This window comes from Polistes dominula, unplaced genomic scaffold, assembly GCF_049000335.1.
Source record: "Polistes dominula isolate Pdom_NZ unplaced genomic scaffold, Pdom_raw_medaka scaffold_35, whole genome shotgun sequence".
In the NCBI taxonomy this organism is placed as follows: Eukaryota; Metazoa; Arthropoda; class Insecta; order Hymenoptera; family Vespidae; genus Polistes; species Polistes dominula.
In genome coordinates this window covers 2,068,482-2,085,000 of record NW_028300968.1, presented here as the reverse complement: position 1 = coordinate 2,085,000, position 16,519 = coordinate 2,068,482, and the positions used below count along the sequence as shown (strand labels likewise).

At 34.9% G+C, this 16,519-nt stretch overlaps 1 long non-coding RNA gene across 1 annotated transcript in view; it reads left to right on the top strand.

The window, feature by feature from the left end:
* Positions 1–16,519, top strand: part of LOC149032374 (uncharacterized) — a 53,026-nt gene that overhangs the window by 28,551 nt on the left and 7,956 nt on the right. The window contains exon 2 of the long non-coding RNA XR_016176754.1: positions 478–586. This is a non-coding gene — a long non-coding RNA (uncharacterized LOC149032374). The remainder of the gene's footprint in view (positions 1–477; positions 587–16,519) is intronic.

The window sequence follows — 16,519 nt, the reverse complement described above, 5'->3', positions numbered from 1 at the left end:
ATATGAAATTGCAATAACTATAGAAAATGATTAATCAAATAAGATGAATACATTGAAAAGCTAAATAGAGTTAGTACTGGAAGTTAAGCGTGTGTGTTCTCATCACATCTCTGTAACACTCGAAAGGAATTATAGCTACGGATCATTACACGGTTAGCACACAAGGGACGCGAGTATTAGACAAACGCGTTTGGATTAGAGATCAAGGATGAAGACGTTTCGGGCCCGGTGGAAACTCCTTTCATCAATTATAATCGTCGACGTGCGGGACAGTAGCCGTTCATTAAACGCGTATATACGAGGGCCGCTCGTTGCTCGAAGAAAAATACGCTAACGATACCGCTCGTGAACGTGTTCTGAATGCTGCTGCTGCTGCTGCTGCTGCCTTCCTACGTTCCTTCCTATGTATTCGTAATCTTCTTCTTCTTCGTCTTCGTCTTCTTCTCTTTCACCTTCTTTTTTCTTTCTTTTTCTTAGTCTTGGTCTTGGTCTTCATGGGTACTGTGCTGCAACACGACCGATTCCTGAGCGAACGTGCGTTCGGGAATAATGCAAAGTGTGGAGTCACTCTGCGGATGGTAGTCAGGTATCGCTTCTGCTTCTTATTTATATAAATGACCAGCGCATAACTCTGAGCTCCCGAGGACTAACACACGAGTCTCTTTCCAACACATCTACATATACACATACGTTCGAAATGATCTCGCAACGTGTCGAGCTCGATGATAAATTAATTGTCGAGGATTAAGCAACGTTAAAGTGTAATTTTACGACTTCGCAATATACCTTGACTTTTCTCAATCATACGCCATGCATTATGGAAAGTTGTATTTAAAGGTTTTACCTACATATATATATTTAAAAGGTTGTTGTATCTTCTATTAAACAAAAAATCTTTGCTCACATATCGATTAACATTTTTGGTTGGGAATGTCGAATGTTAATGTTAGAATATAGTTTTGAAATGTTAGCTAGTGCTATGAGGAGTTGTCGGGCGAATGGGGGTTTGCTTCCTTCTGCGTTTAAGCGACGTGGCGGATGGATCGGTTATGGTGTTCATTGTTGACTCGTCACGGCTTTCAAGAGTTACCTTCCTGCTTGAAAGGACCCATAACTTGTCACGTTCAAACCATGGACTACCGTGGCTTAAGAAGGACTTGTGCATCTCTACCTTTCGTTGAACGTTGTTCAGTTAATTATGACTAATGGCTAACACCACGTTCGGTAGATTGAGAAAAATTGAAATAACATTTAATATGCTTTAACTCGTTGTACGATAAGAAAATCTTCTTTTCAATATGATTCGAAATATTGAAAATCTTCATCTTCTTCAAGAACACCATTATTTTCCACTTGATTACCAACCTTATAGAAAACTTCCAAAGCCCTTTTTCCTCTTCATCTTTATATCATCTAATATGTGTTTTATTATTATTCCTTGTATGTTTTTTTTTTTTTTTTTTTTTTTTTTATATATATACGCCTAATTCAATTCTTGAAGAAGACGCATCAAAGATTCCTCTATTGTGCGTATCCACCCTCGAAACTAACAACCCCCTTTAACCCCATTTACTTTTCATTCACGAAACAATTCCCATGTTTCTTTTTATCGAAAACAATCGCGTGCCCATCCTCGCGGTATAAATCGTTCTCGTATCGGTCCACTTAGAGAAAAAAAAAAAAGAAAAAGAAAGGGTGGTTTTTTTTGAAGGCAATTCAGTGGTTCTTTCTATTGAAACGATTTAATAAACCATAGTACCAATATTACAATGAATCCAAAATTTGTGAGTATGTTTTAATTAATATCCAGTAAAATAAAATTTAACAAAAACAATTTGCTGTAGTATTTTACTTAGAAATGATATTCAACTTAAGTAGAGAAATTTGAAGTAGAGTCTAGGAACGAATCGATTGTAATCAGAGCCAATCGAAAATTATCCAGGATCAGGGTTTGACTGTATGGCGTATATAATCGATGAATATTAACTAGCAAACACACATCGGTGTGTGTTCGAGCGGTGGAATGAAGCATAGTCGGGCATGCAGATGGAGAGAGAAAGAGAGAGAGAGAACGCAGCAGCCGAGAGAGAGAGAGAGAGAGAGAGAGAGAGAGAGAGAGAGGAATGGACCAGGTTTGAGTATAACGCGGTTGTGAGAGTAGGAGGGTACATATTCATGACGTTAACGAGCCTCCGTCGAACGTTTAATTCCGCCAACCGCCTGAGTTAGGTAAGGGTAACTCGCTCGGCAAACACGAGCCCTAACTAACCGTGCATCTCCCAGTTCTCTGCTCATCTTCTATCTCTATCTATCTATCTATCTATCTATTTCACTCTCTTGTCTGTCCTTCAATTTCTGGTCTCGTTCCTTCCCCATGATCCAGGGTCCATCTATCTCTCACCCTTTTCTCTTTCTCTTGCCTCCTGTCCTCAGTGTTTGTCTTTCTACACCGCGGAAGAACAGTTCCGTCGGGTAGAGCAAGTTGCTTGGTTTGGTTTGGTTTGGCTTGGCTTGGCTTGGCTTGGCTTGCTCAGTTGTCCCATGCTTATGGTTTAGGTATATGGTCTTCTAGGTACTCGTAGTGGTACAGGTAGTAGCATTGTTACACCTACTCCAATGCAGATTGTACAAGTTTATGGTGGTTTTAGACGTTATACGTGTTGTTACCTAAATGGTCTCTGCTAAACTTTGATGTTGTATTCTAGGTTTGTGTAATAGGATTATGGTTTTTCAAAAAAATTATGAATCTGATGATGAATAATATTTCTTACTTTAGATTTTACGGATACATTACGTTGAATTATAATTTTCCTTTTTTGGAAATGAGGTTTTTGAGTATAACAGGGATAGAGGAAGAATAATCAAAGGTTTAAAAATCCGATTGTCAAATCAAACGTCAAAAGGAGGACGCGCAAACGTCGCTAAAACTTGAAACAACGATCCCACACGTATATTTAGCTCGGAATCATAATCCGGTCTGATAACCGTGGTGGATGAATCAAGAGAGGGATGAGCCGAGAACGAAAGAGAGTCGGCGGGCGTTAATGCGTTTTGCATCGATCAGCTCGCCGACCGTTTATGCTTTCGATACTCTTGCAAAAGAGAGTTAACCAATACAAGTATAAGGGGGGTAACTGGCGTAACATGAGAACTGGCAAAGGAAGAAAGAAGAGAGAGAGAGAGAGAGTATCGGGAAAGAGCGTGCTAGCTTGCGCACATTCCAGCGATCGGATATCTTGAGTCCACCTTCTCTTAGGACGTCTTACTTATAATATCTGGACGAGTCTTGGGTTAACGTGTTACAGGAGTGACTTGCGTCTTGGTAATTTCATCCCCGGTATGGTGCCTCTCTTTCTTTCTTTTTCTTTTTTTTTTTATTTCACGAGCCACTACCTCCATCATCATCGTCATCCTCGTCTTCGTCGTCTTCGTAGTTTCTCTCGTACAGCTTATGTCTTCACTAACACATGAGAATGTAGTCTCTGTCTTTCCCCTACCCGATTCCCGTCTCTATCTCTGTCTCTGTCTTCTTGGTTCTTTTTCATTCTATCTCTTTCTCTACGAAGAACCTCTGTTTGCCTACAAACAATCCTCTTCAGAGCAAGCTCAGCCTCTTGTATGCATTTCCTCCTACTGTCTCTTTCCCTTCCTCTCTCCCTGTTCCTACTTTCTTTCTTTCTTTCTTTCATTCCCCACGTTTCTTTCTTCCAGTCACTGTCAATTTATCCTACTCCCCTTCTACTTCTCTTTGATTTTCTATTTCTTCTTCTTCTACTTTTTAGTGTCGTCTCCTAGTGTTGCTCAGACTATGTTCTCTCTCTCTCTCTCTCTCTCTCTCTAGGACATTTAAGGTTTCCCACGTAGAAGTACCTCCGATTCATTGTTCTGACAATCATCGGCCGACCAGATTACGCCGCCAGACCATTCGTAAAGACACCAAAGGCAACACCACTTCTTCTTATGCCATTTTCTCACGAGATAAAGACATTATATTCTCTTTTGCTATTTCACGCCGACTTTGAACTTAAGTTCAATTCACATTTTCTTTCTTTTCTAACAAATTTCGATCTATTAAACAGATGATCTTTAGGGATTATACGTGTCCTAGTTTGGTATGCATCTATTTTGAAAGAGGTCCTTTAATACGGATCAGTGTTAGATTATTTTGCTTGAAAGAAGATGAATCGATATATCTCTCTAGGATTCATTTTGACAGTCAGCCTTTTGTCTTATGTTAGGTATTACTATTATACCTCTGATTGACTTTCATTTTCTTTTTTTTTTCTTTTTATCTCTTATCCCACACGATCCTTTTTAAGAGAATGCAGACCCTACCTTCTTATCATTCAGGTATCACTATTTCGATCTAACTCGTTTGCTTTCTTAGGACCACTTTTGTGTTTTCTTTTATTTTTATTACGACACAGGGTATAATCGATTGGGTACGATGTTTATTGTAATTCACATTGGTAGATTTATTAAGATAAATAGAATTTTGTTACGAATCATTCTCTGTTATGTTAGTTTAGAAAAAAGTATTTCCAGGTGTATTTCAGAATCTCAAATTTAAATACAAATCAAGAATGTAACAATAACAACATAATCGGGTCGTTTTAGTGAAAAACCATGTTAGGTTACGTATTAACAAGCGGGATGAAGGTGATATCTAAGATGCATTTTGACAGGCAACCTATTGTTTTACTCTTTCAATGACGATGAGAAGAATGACGATGAGGCTTCTCGAACGGACGGACCTTCGTCTCACCACTATCGGAACATCCCTCCTTCTCGGTTGAATATAATAATATAAGACCTCGTGGTACGGATCTCGTGGGCGTTGGTGGATGATGATGGTGTGTTAGTGGCGCCAGAGATAATCCTCGCGATAGTTTCCCCTTCTTCTTTCCCTTCACGTCAATCAGGATTGGATTCGGTTTAGAGCTCTCTATAGTTGAACCCAACGGATCAGAGGTGCTCAAACGGAATCCAATAGATGGTTGAGTCGAATCGTAGAGGAGAAGGAGGAGTAGGAGGAAGAAGGGCTCGAGTCTTTCAAATGGTTTGAGAAAAAAAATGCGATCGATCGATTTTATTTACGTGTATTGTAAAATATATCCCCACTCTTTCAATCTTTGAGTATATTATATCAAAGTTCAATTGAAAATCTGACTACACAGTTGAAGTAGTTGCTTTATTATCCTTTGATATATTTTATGTAAATTACTACTACTAACAAACAAGAACAACAACACGTATCTCCAATTATTCAATCGGATTAGCAGAAAGCAGCAGAAAGCAGCAGCAAGGTGCGGCTCTCGAGAACATTTCCGCGATGCACATTTCCGCGTTCGCGAAAGGGGGATGATGACGATGTTGAAAGTAACTTCAATCCGGGAAACTCGTACTCAGTCAGTCAGAGAGAAAGAGAGAGAGAGAGAGAGAGAGAGGAAGGAAGCTTGTAGTCGAGGGAACTTAATGGCTATTTAATTCCTAATCCAGACGCAGTAGCTCGCCGGCGGCGCTACTTTCGCAGTAATCTGCGGCTCGCGTTGGCTGCCTGCCTGCCTGCCTGCCGTCTTCCTCGAAAACAGAAATACGCCAAAGACGGGGTCTAATCCAGCACATCTGGGATTCATGAATCCCTCTGGCTCTTCAGCGCGTTACGCCACTACTACTATCTCTCTTTCTCTCTCTCTCTTTCATATTATTCTCTTACTCATTCTATTTCTTTACTTCGTACACCAGCGTTGCTTCCTCCGTCCTTTCTCCTCTTCATCGTCGAGTAAGTCTGGGAAAGAAAGAGAGAGAGAGAGAGATAAAATACCTCTTGCTGCTACCCGCCTACACGGGTCTAACCAATCGGCCGGCAGCCCCACTCTTCCACTTTGTAGAGAGCTACTTCCATATTTACACGGGAGGTAGTCGCAAAAGCGAAGTTAGACCGGTTGAGCTGATTTAAGCATTCGTTATTATAATTCTTGGGGGAAGTTGTGCTTGGGTACAGCTCTGAGTCTCTATTACTACTACTACTACTACTACTACTATTCTTACTCCTACTACTACTACTACTGAGCTGTTGTACAGACTTTTGGAAGCTCCAAGAGTAACAAAGAGAAAGAGAAAAGCCTAGCTCCTAGAAAGCCCCGTTACTACACCGTCTATCTCTTCATGGCGAGATTGGAGCACTAATTTTCTCTATGAACCGTGACAGTAGAGTTAATTTGAGTAACGCGTCGTTTTATTCTTGACAGGAAGCTTTGGTTTCTGACAGTACTTTCATAATTCGTTAGAAAAGACCACAAGAAACGTTAATTATTATTATATTTTAACCAGAGACCAAAAATGTTCCATCTCCCTAACTGAGACAACACTTCAATAATATACCTTATGATCATATGACATATTAAAAGGTCAATCGTTTAAATTAACATTCTTTTTATAATCGTAGTGTATAACATAAAAAAGTATTATCAGAATTTAAAGTTTGTAAGGGTGGACAACAATAATATGGGGTTCGATGTAATGAAGATAGAACCGAGACTGCTATCGCTGCGTGATGATTTTTTGATGAATCTCGTCATTAGTCGATTTCGTAGTAATTAGCAGACGAGAAGTCAGAGTCCAACGCAACACCCCCTCCCCAAAACCACCACAACCATCACCCTATCTACCAATGGTTGTTCTCTACACCTTGTGTCCCGTGATAATTAAGTTCGGTCTTTCGTAGCACGCGCGCTTTTAGCCTAAAGGTATCCATGTCTTGAGCTGAGTCGGTCTCCTAACCTCAAAATCCATCGTCAACGATTAATTTCCCAAAGTCCCCTAGGCGAATTTTAAAGTCCGACGATCGTTTCGCCTGTCCATCCGTTCATCCGTCTGTCCGTCCGTACTCTTAATTAATAACAAAGGCAGCTGCTTTACCGCTGACGTCATTACTACACTTTTTGCTTCCAAATCTTTCCCTCTTTCTCTTTCTAACTGTCTCCATCATTTCTCTTTCACCACATCTTTTTAACGCATTATTTTCGGCAACCATTTATTCGCATGTGTTTATATGAAGGTACTTGCAGAAACGGATGAATTTGATAAATATATTAGAATTTGGTATTGGTATTAAATCATTTGGTTACAAATTGTCCATTCGCTACAAGGTTTCATTGATCACAGTTGATAATGTTTGTCTATGTTCACTGTGACAACGTAATGCACACTGTTAGTACGGAACCGATCATTACCGAATTACCAATTGGATTTGGTTAGACCTAATGTAATTATTACTGAATGTATTTAGGATTTTCTGAGTTTAGGTATCATTTATTGGATTGGCAAGAAAGTAATTTCGGTTTTCTAGTGTTAAATAAAACTCAATTGTTTTTCTATAAAAAATAAACTCTAAATTAAATAAGTAAAAAATGTTAACATTAACAAAAGAATAATGAAACAAACATAACGCTATTTATTGATGCAAGCCGAAATTACTTTCTTGCCAACCCAATATAATATAAAAATGTAGGTTATTGCTAATAGTACAAAAATGTATTAATTCGGTTACACCTAATGGTAACAAATAATTGAAAATGCAATTTCAAATATAATAATAATACGAAGTTAAAAATAATAAAATCTTACATGATAATATATTGGTATATTTTTTATCTCCTTGGTAAATAAAGAAAAATAAATCGGTAAATGAGGTGAGTGGCGAGGACAAGATAAAAAATATTCCTTGACAATATCTAAGATCTTTGGTGTATAAAAGCTTCTGCAAAGTGTAGTATCTCGCTGAGGTTCTTTATTTCGAAAGGTGGGAATCTTTTGGCTTGGGTTGTGAAAAAGAGAAGGGAAAGGAAAGGTGGCAGGGGGGTTGGAAGGAGGGGTCGATAACGAATGGGCTGGTCGTTACGATAAATGTCTTACTCCGGGGGCTCCGAACGAGCGAGCGACCACTGGCGAGTGAGTGAAAGAACAAAAATAAAAAAAAAAAAACAAAATGAAAGAGACCACTGGGATAATGATATTATTACGGGGCATCTTGATTCTCTTGGGCCACACTATCATCATACGTCACCCGTTGCGCGCACGCCGACTTCTCGCTGAAATCCATGGCGTATTACGGGCATATATTTCCTCATCCTGCGGCTTTGAGCGTTCAACGTTCAACGTTCCTTTTCCATTCCTGACGACGCGTTCATTCTGACGTTGACCAAAGCCACTTGCTGCTTTTGCCAGCCGAGTTACAAAGTATGATGATCCCTTACCGGGAGGACAGATAGCCAGACGGACAGACAGACACCCTGATGAAATCATCAGGACTCTCCGCACCTGATCGTTCTCTCTTAGTGCCGAGCGTTAATATCGGTGAGGAGCCGGCTGTCAGGACGAAAACTTACATTGGAATGAAGCAATTTGTGCTCAGAACTCTTCGCAAAACCCTCCCCACACCCTCTCATCCTCAACCCCTTTTCTTTTCCCATCAGATACAAGAAACCACAAGCTTCCGTGAACCTTCAGCTTTATGTCACGCTTCTTCTCCTACTACTACTACTACACTTCTTCTACTTTCGTTCTCTTTTCTTTTGATAAGGGCTCCTATGGTTGGAACGAATGTCCTTCTACTTTTTAAGCCTTTTGTTTTTTTTTTAATCTTCTTCAAAAAATAACTTATGAACACATTCTCTACACTCGACTTACTTAATTCGAGAGATGTGTCGTTATATTACAACTTAATTTAAGTACACCACGTTTTATACCGTAAATTTACAAATGGTGATTGGTTCTTAAAGAGATCTAGATACTTTTTTTTTTTATTTTCTTGATAATTTAATATTAATAATAATCAATTTGTTATGGATTCAAATGATATGTAAGGTAATCTTTAGGATTGTAATGTTTTAAATTGAAAACTTGTCTTTTAGTTCAATGTTAAATCATAAAATATTTTACAAATGATTTAAATATTTATGATAAATAATTGTTTAATATTTTTTTTATAATGATTATATATATATATAAAGTAAGAGATAACCATTTTAGCGCCAGGACAAAGGCAAGAGAATCGTGGAATTAACGAACGGAGGCTGCAGCTTGACCTCGTTGCCCATTGTGAAGTGCAAGAAGGAACGAGATAGATGGAGAAATGGATAAAGACGCTCTCTCAAAGAAGAGAGGAAAGGAGAGGAGAGGAAGAGGAAAGGAAGAGGAAAGGCCAACGTAGTCGAGGAGCAAGCAGCTTCTTCTCAGCATCCTCTTTGACGAATTATTCTCTCTACAACAGTGATCCTCAGATATTTTTACCCTAGGGTCTCATTTTCTCATCAGTTGTTACATTATATTTTAAATATTGAAATGTGTTAATCTTAAGGATTGAGCACCACTGAGTCTGTATTCGATTAGGATCACCGAAGGGATGTCAGTCATCCTTTTGTTTTCCAATGCATTTACCTTTCTTCTTTCTTCTTCGATATGATGGACGAACAAGTTCAGAGTAGTCATTAACTCGTGTAAAGTCATTTTCTTCCTTCATACACTAAATATTGTTGTTGTTGTTGTTGTTTAAAAGATAATCATTGCAAGTTGTTCATAATGTTCATAAATGTTTTATAACTAATATAAATTTGTTTGTATATTTGATTATTTTTAAAATGTTTATTGTAGATTAGAAAGTTGTTTCGTGCAATGATATTTTGAGAATTGTTTGATCTGTTTATTCAATATGTTTTTGAAATTTGTTAATTTTTAAGAAAAGAAGATTTTGTTAATGTTATTTTGAAGTTGTTCTTAAAGTTTGTTTTATTATATATGAAAATTGATGTGAACTTTAAGCACAGTGTGTTAAAAATCGGTATAAATCGGTATGAATCGGTATCAATAAGAGGATAACTATTTAATAACGTATTAAAATCGTGAAATAGTTATTTAGTAAAGGGGAGGATTTTGTTAATAACATTTTAAACTTATTTTCAAAGTTTGATTTATTATATATGAAACTTTGTTTGAACTTTACGCACAGTGTGTGTTAAAAATCGGTATGAACTTATCAATAAGAGTATGCTATTATTTATTTTATTTAACAACGTATTAAAATCATGAAATATTTATCGAGCATGGGTTAATTTTGTTAAGAACATTTTGAACTTATTTTCAATGTTTGATTTATAATATATGAAACTTTGTTTGAACTTTACGCACAGTGTGTGTTAAAAATCGGTATGAATTAATCATTGATAGGATGATTCTATTTAACAACGTATTAAAATCGTGAAATAGTTATCTAGATAACTATGAAGGGGAGGATTTTAATAACGTTTAGAATGATTTAGATAAAGACAAAAGAGAAGGATGAGAATGAGAGAGCGGGAGAGAGAGAGAGAGAGAGAGAGAGAGAGAGAAGGAATGTTCTTTGCACGAAGACAAGCTATGATAAAGCTCCATACATAATACAATAGAGGTTCGAAACGGCAATGCGCCCTTTTCTGTGGGAGGAACTTACCGATTAACTCATCTACCATGGGCATTGTTGCCCTCAATGAGAGGATACCGGTCGCATTTATTGCGGGTATCGCGTTATTATACTAACCTACTCGCTTTTGTGCGGCGATATAAGTTTTCCGGTTGGTAGACGATCGAATATGGTTACTCGAACCAAGGGGAACACACCACGTCTATCATCGATGGTAACATACGATTATTATTATCATTATTATTATTATTATTATTATTACTTTACCTTTTTGATTTAAAGAATTAGATTGCCGATTTAATGGCAAATCGGTATAATCAGAGTTTAATTCACAGTGGATTGCTAATGATTATTATGTTTTAACGTTTATTTATTTTTGTAGATAAAAAAGAATTGTAAGATTGCCGATTTTATGGGGGAATCGGTATATCAGATACTTGGGATACATTTGATCGATGTTTTTAGTTTACAAAGGAATGCTAATGATTATTATATTTTATTTAACTTTTATTTATTTTTATAGAGAAAAAAGAATTGTAAGATTGCCGATTTAATGATAAATCGGCGTATCAAATTTTTAGGAAAACCCTGATGAGTGTTCCTAGGATTCATTTAGGAATACCACGATTATTATATAACCTTTTTATTAATTTATTTATTTGTATACAGAAAAACAAATTAGATTGTGCCGATTTGTTACCAAATCGGCGTATCAGATTTTCAGATAAAACCTTGATCAATATTCTTAATTTAAGAACACCATGAAATTATTATATCACCTTTATCTTTTTATTTATTTATTTATTTGTGTATAGAACAAAAAAATAATTAGACTAACGATTTATTGGGAAGTAACACATACACATACACACATAACGTTTAACGTAATGCATAATTTGTCCCTTTTGCTACCCTAGATTATTACCAACCACAGTCCATATATAATCTATTATCCTTTTGACGTCGGTGTACTATTAAACCGTCATAATTAATCCCTTTGCTGTGTCATCCACAGGTGGGTCGCAAGACACGTCGCGGCACGTACGTTGCAAATCATACGTCTGCGCTTGGACGCGTATACTTATTATAGACAATCATGAACGTTAATGCCTTGTTCATTGCGCGGAATATGACTCAATAGCTTCATGCTTTGCTCCTAACTAGTACATACCTACATATTTATGCATATATATACTTGTATGCATCCATATATATGCATGTATCTTGTTCGAACATACGTGGATAGGTGTAATACTAGATAAATGTAACAATCTAACAGTGAGAGAGAGAGAGAGAGAGAGAGAGAGAGAGTAGTAAGTGATTTTCGATAATAATTTATTCCTTTTAATTGTAGAATACAGTTTAATCACTGTATTAATATAACATGTATAATATATATATATATATATATATATATATATATATATATATATATATATATATATATCATGCACACACATATGAACCAGAAGATTTTAATTGCACATTATTATTTGAGATAGGATTCATATGGAATCCTTGTGTGATTTTGATCCCCTGTTTGGATAAATCCTACGTTTTTGGTTATTTTGTTTTTATTTATTTATTTCTTTTTATTATTATTAGATACCATTGTTAATATTAAAATTGCATAATAATATTAATGTATAAATTAATAAATTAATGATAATATTTTACATGAAGACGTATGAAAAATATAAAAATTAGTAAACACTTTTTAGTTAAATAGTTTGATAGATTTTGTAATTTTGGGTTTTATTAATTTAGTTTGTTTTCTTTTTTTCTTTTTTTGTTTCGTGTTTCTTTCGGAGAATCTTCAAGGTCCTGGGGATTTTGTAACCGTGCGAATATCTCTCTCTCTCTCTCTCTCTCTTTCTCCCTTTCCATCGACGAGAAGAGACCAGATATACGGTCCTACCGGATAAGTATCAAGTATACAGCTCGTGCAGATATAGTCGGGCCAGTATCGACCGGGTAGCCAAGTTCAACAGCCAATCCTCGGCTGCGCGTTAAAACCACGCCCTTTATTTTGCGGTTGTATTAGCCACATCTCACGTTCCGTATTTTAACTTAAGAGAGTGATTATTTAATGTACTTTCTACTTACGCTTAACGTGCTTTTTATGAAAGATTTATATTGATCTCTAACTACTCTCGTCAAATTTCGTTCATCTTTTAAAAAGCTAAATTTTTTTATTTATATTTCAACTACTGACCTATTCAATGATGATGATGATGATGATGATGATGATGATGATGTTGATGATTTTATTTCTTTATCCTTTCGTTAAACGTTTAAACATATATTATCAGAATTAAAGATACAGATATATAGATAAATAGATAAATTTATTTGTTTAATTTGAAAAGTTGTGTTAGTGTACTTCCCAGTATTACGAATTAGCAGCACGTTGATTGAAGATAATACGAGGTAATTACACATGGTGAATTTGTTGAGATTCATCCCCCGAAGCATTAATGCAGGAATGAGTCGAGTTAGTAATGGTTTGCTGACGATTAATCGAATTCATTTGACCTAACGAGGAGAAATTATTACCTTCGAACGCAACCCGTATACTAGTATTACAAATTAGCTAGTTGAGAGAAAGTATGATCAAAAGTAACCACGTGATATCAATAGTTAACATGGTCCTGGTGGTTTTTCTAATGGTAATTCATATCAGAGAAAATAAATAAATAAAAATAATACTGTAAACCTGGTGGGTGGGTGGGTTGGTTTGCGTATTCGTTCGATTCATTTTTTCATTTGGAATTTCGTGTATTTTTAGGGTAAGGCATGCTTGTTTCGAAAAACGTAAAATTTCATTAGAATTCTGTCGAGCTATTAAGGGCATTGGTATTTATGTAAATAAGGAATTTGTTTTGTCAGGCAGGATGTGTAAGGATGAGGAATGAGAAAAGGGAGCTCACGATTTGTAACGTTAAGGATATATAGAGAGGAGAGTATGGTTGGTTGTTGGATGGTTAGAAAAGGTAAAGTCGAAGTAACTGAAGGTCGAGACGAAGGAACAGAAAGCTCACGTTAATGAGCTTCCTCACCCTCAAAGCTTTGAAAGCCGGTTACACTGGGTCTCACTACGCGACGGCGGAATGAGAGAGTCGTTCAATTCAAAGCTTTCAGGAAATTATACGTCTGTTAACGTTTCTATCGCGAGCAAAGGCTCACACAGTCCGGGGACTCTAATAGCGGCAATAGCGTGTTTTAATCTCGGTTCAAGGAAGTGCATTTGTCATTTCCTACTAACCCTCCTCCTCCCCTCCCCTCCCTTCCCAATGTGCCCTTCTACCACAGTTTTCTTTCCAAAATGAGAAACAAGAGAGAGAGAGAGAGAGAGAAAGAAACGAAAACTGCAATCTAGTAACTTGTACTAGTAGTAACGTTGTATTTTCAATTTATTTTCACTATGATACGTCTACTCGACTGAAATCTAATTTTATTCAGTTGGTAGTTTTATTTCCACCTATCTTTGTTTCTTCTCTTTTGGTTTTTTTTTTTTTAATAATAATAATATGTATAATTTGTAGCTTTACATTATTTTGTGTATATCATAGAAAATTGCAATCTAGTAACTTGTACTAGTAGTTACTGTATTTTCAATTTATTTTCACTATGATACGTCCACTCGACTGAAATCTAATTTCATTTGGTTGGTAGTTTTATACCGACTTATTTTTGTTTCATCTTTTGGTTTTTTTTTTAATAATAATAATATGTTTAATTTGTGGTTTAATATTATTTTGTGTATATCGTAGAAAAATTAAGTAATAAGGAGTGGTTTGAAAAATATTTTTTTTGTAAGAAATTGGTACAAGATAAATTCATTATATAATAATAATAGTAGTATATATATTTTTTAGGTTAATATTATTTTTAATAATATTAAAAAGTAGTATAATATTTATAGTATAGTAAATAGTATATTTAGTATAGTAAATATACTATTTAAAATATACTATTTAATATACTATTTAATATATTATTTATTATACTATTTAATATACTATTTAGTATAGCATAGTAGTGTATATATTTTTTAGGTTAATATTATTTTTTTAGTATATATCAGGAAAGTAACTAGAGAACTAGTTACTTATTAGAGAACTAGTTAACTATTATATAATAAAATAATAATATTATACATATTTTTTAGGTTAATATTATTCTTTTTGTAACTTTACAAACTTTTGCTAATATCATATAAAAGTATGTTAAGTAACTAGAGAACTAGTTACTTATTAGAGAACTAGTTAATCATTATATAATAATAATAATAATAATATACATATTATCTAGCTTAATATTATCTTTTTTTTTGTAAGTTTAAAAAGTATCTTAAGTAAGGTAGGATTAAAAAAAAAAAAAAGGGTATATAATAGAAAATAATAATGAAACATGACTTAGGGTATTAATAAAAAGGTTTTTGTTTTAAACAGAATGGTTAAGTATATATCAGTAAAGTAACTAGAGAACTCTTGGTCTCTTTAGAAGTATCATGCCGGAAAGTATTACTTCGATGTTCCTCATAGGACCTTGCGAAAACGTGGTGGCATTAAGAGAACGAGCCATCTGGCTATGGCAGTTTGACGCTAAAGTATTCTACCGGTTCTAGAGGAGTTTGGACTTTACTGCAATGCCGTCACGGCAATTTCTCTGGGGGATGCTTACTTACAGTGTTGGCTTAAACAACATACTTAACCGGGCTACTTAGTACTCACGAGCGCAGACGTACCCCTTGCAATAATAACATTCCACCCCCTTTAATCCGTAGTCCTCTGTTAGTCCTCGGTTAAGTATCTGTCTCTTTCTCTTTCCATACAATTTCTCACTCTCTCTTACTCTCTCTCTCTCTCTCTCTCTCTCTCTCTCTTTCTCTTTCTATCTTTCATTCGATCCCTAACCACCCCTTTTTCTCCGCCCACTTAGCTCTTACACCTACCCCTTCCTCCTCCTGACGAAATCAAAACACAGAAAAGCCGATACAGTTCTTTTCTTTTCTTTTTTTTTTTGGCGTAATACTTACTAGCAAACTTTCTTGTTTTTTTCTGTAGTTGTTGTACTTTTTTCTTTTTCGTTTTTATTTTTAATAATATTAGGATTAAACACAAGTTTGTGAATTTTTACAATATCTTTAGTTTGCATATTTAAAGTAATTTAATTAACTTGGAAAAATTGTATCATTTGAAACAACACAATGAATTTAGGAACTTTTGATTTACCCTCATAATAATAATAATAAAAATTAAAAAAAAAAGAAAGAAAGAAGATTAATAATAGATAAATTTGAGCGTATTGGTTTCAAATTATATTGAAATAATAATTACATAATAATATGTAATATATATTTATAATTAAAATTATTATTAATATTATTATTTGTTTAATTTAAATTTGATGTTCAAAGGTATTCTAATATATTTATATGATAAATTTGAGTGTACTAGTATCATATTATATTTATAATTACAATTATGATTAATATTAATATTTGTTTAATTTAAATTTAACGTTCAAAGGTATTCTGATAGAATTGTGATAGAAAAACGAAAGATTTTAATTACTTTAAGATAAAAAAATAATGAATTTAAATAGAGATAAGAATAATGATAAATAATATGTGAAAATAAGTGGGAGTAAAATAACGCATGATAGACTGAGTGTGTATGGGTTCCCGTATAAGTTCTATGGAGTTAGGAGGATACTCTCCATCGAGCGCAATATAAACCCTGTGGTACTAAGCGGCTTAGTACCTCGTAAGGGTATTGACGCCTGACATATCCGTGTATACTGACTCTCCGGATTTCAAAAACTAAACTATGTCTATGGATTTATTTTTGTGTATACCATAGAAAAATATTTTAACCAAAATTTACTCAACATTTTCCACACACACACACACATTCAGTTTTTTTTCATTTCTTTTTTAAACACAATAAATTGTTTGTTATTTTTTTTTTCTTTCAATTAATAATAGATATATCTATCAACTATTTTTTCGTAAACAAATCATAAAAACTAACAAAATAAATCTCATAGACGAGT